Source organism: Macrobrachium rosenbergii, chromosome 9 (assembly GCF_040412425.1).
Source record: "Macrobrachium rosenbergii isolate ZJJX-2024 chromosome 9, ASM4041242v1, whole genome shotgun sequence".
Lineage (NCBI taxonomy): Eukaryota > Metazoa > Arthropoda > Malacostraca > Decapoda > Palaemonidae > Macrobrachium > Macrobrachium rosenbergii.
Genome location: NC_089749.1, coordinates 10899134 through 10902015, shown reverse-complemented (window position 1 = coordinate 10902015; position 2882 = coordinate 10899134).

Genomic DNA, 2882 nt, shown 5'->3' with positions numbered 1-2882 from the left:
ACATACCAATTTGCAGCCCTCTAGCCTCAGTAGTTTTTAAGATCTGAGGGCGGACAGAAAAAGTGAGGACAGAAAAAGTGCGGACGGACAGACATAGCCATCTCAATAATTCTCTTTTTACAGAAAACTAAAACTAAAGAATATAGTGTTTGATCAAACACTTGGATGATACAGTTTCGGATTGAGTGCTTTTACCACGAAAGTTTTATCTATTAAGTAGTTTAGTCTAATTTATTGTGTGATTTTTCACCTTGAATGACTATGGCAAGTTAAAAAAAAAAAAAAAAAAAAAAAACGAGCAACCTAGTTTATGCTGTTTGAACTCGTGATTTTACGAGTGCTGTTACAAGTGGTACGTAACGGGACACAGAGATAACAGCAAACTTAATGATGATAAGACTGATGGCAACTGCGATGTTAATAACTACATTAGCTTCCAAATGTGTCTCTTTATCTCTGAAGAACAACACGAGGTGTAATTGCGGATATAGGGTATAAAAATTAAAGCTGATATGCAACCATATAAAAAAAACAAGTAAATAAGCGCCGAAGTTTCTTCAGAGCGATCGAGCTTTCTGTACAGCGTGTAACGCTGCGTGACACTCTCAGTCGCGACCCATGAAACTTGCAGCCACTGCCCGGTGGTGGCCTGTGTTGTTGGCACCTGTAGCGATGCCAGACGCACGATCATGGCCAACTTTAACCTTAAATAAAATAACTACACTGAGGCTAGAGGGCTGCGATTTGGTATGTTTTGATGACTGGAGAGTGGATGATCCATATACCAATTTGCAGCTCTCTCTCTCTCTCTCTCTCTCTCTCTCTCTCTCTCTCTCTCTCTCTCTCTCTCTCTCTCTATATATATATATATATATATATATATATATATATATGTATGTATGTATATACATGTATATATATGTATATATATATATGTATATACATATGTGTATTTTCATTTCGGTTATTTTAATTTCTTTCTGATAATAATTCAATGAAGGAAAAAGGCAAAAAGAATAAAATTAGCTCTTTACTGACCTGGTGTTCATGAGTACTTAACTTTAGCTGGTCCGCTGGTATAGTGGTTAGTGTCGTGACATGCCACTCAGATGTCACGGCATCGCGTCTCCCCCTGGGCGATGAAAAATCACTGGCTCTGTATCATGATCAGTTACTGCTGCAGTGTGGGGTCTGCGGTGGGAGGTTGAAACCAAAATTCTTTGGAAGCTTGAATTTCAAATCAGTGGCCCCTTTGGTGGGCTTGTTCCATGTGAATAGGTTTCATTTACTGAAGTAATAATAATAATGGGCGCAACTAATAATAATAATAATAATAATAATAATAATAATAATAATAATAATAATAATATCTCTGAGGTTTAAGCAACTTTATGAAACCTAAAGCCATCACAGTTTTTTTTGCAAATGATAAAGAAAGAATGTCTTGGGCATCTGGGCAGAAAGCCAACAGTTTCAGCAGGTATGAAAAAAAAAATAGGTTGAACCTTTAGACATGCTTAGTCATTTTATTATTATATATTTAGTAGCAAGAGCCTGTGCAAGTGCAATCTAAGTTTAATCTACCAATAAAATCATAGAATTTTCCCCTATTTGTAATTAACATATTGTAAGAAATCGTTGCATCTGAAACCATATGAATGCAATTAGTGGTATATATGCAATTTTTCTAGTAAAATATATATATATATATATAAAAAAGCTTTCCAATGAAATATGGTTTCGTCCGTGAGATGAATATATCAATTATAAAGATATATATATATATATATATATATATATATATATATATATATGTATATATGTGTGTGTGTGTATATGTGTGTGTGTGTATGTATACACAAATAGATACATATTATATATATATATATATGCATATATATACACACAAATATATATATATATATATACATACATATATATACTTGATTTCCGAGGTAGAGTCACTGTCGCTTACCATTATGTTTATCTGTCACTTGCCATCATAGTTATCTTTTCTTTTCCTAAATGCTTGTGCTACTCCAACTTCAACTCCACAGGGTTCTTAAGTCTTCTACTATCTTTGAAGGTAAAAGAATCATTTGGATTACTGGTTGCCTTGGAGCAAGAACCCGTGCCAGCAGCACAAGTCTGGCTCAGTCTAAAATGAACGAACGAACCATCTGAAGGCAAAAAGCCTCAAACAATATTGTTTACACGATTTCCCAAGCAACTTCAAAAGGAAATGTGGATTTCTTTATTCGAACAAATCTATCTCCATGTTTACTTTGTTCACTCATCTAATTTTAACCACAAATATTTGCTTTGTTTATGTATAGCCACAAGTGTCCTGCTTGGCTATTGTTGGGCTGTGATTTGAATTCACTTACAAATTAGTCCCGTTTTGGTTGTTCCACTTGGAAGGCAAATCAGAATTTTGTAAGATATTAGTACCCTATGTTGGTAACTGAACAAAGTGTCAGTGTGAACCATTGGTATCAAAGTGGGCCGCATTATGGGATATTTAGTATCATCATCATCCATAAGATCTGTGTCGTTTAATGAGCATGAAAGTATCTTAATTCAAAGTACTTTTAAAAGTGATGATATTCCTGTATTCTTAATATCTCCTGTATTCTTACTTGCCTTCTGTTGAGCAGAACATTGTTGATAATCAGCCTCACTATCTGCCCCACTCTTTATCATCCCAACTAAAATTTGGAAAACAAATAATCACGATTTTTTTTTTAGCGTTTCAGTTCAGATGCTACAGCAGACCACGTGTGTTAAATTTTCAGCGGGGAACTCAAAATAAAACATACTTTTGCCAATCATTTTTTTATTCATTCTAATACCAATAAAGATCACAATACAAGCCAAGCAGT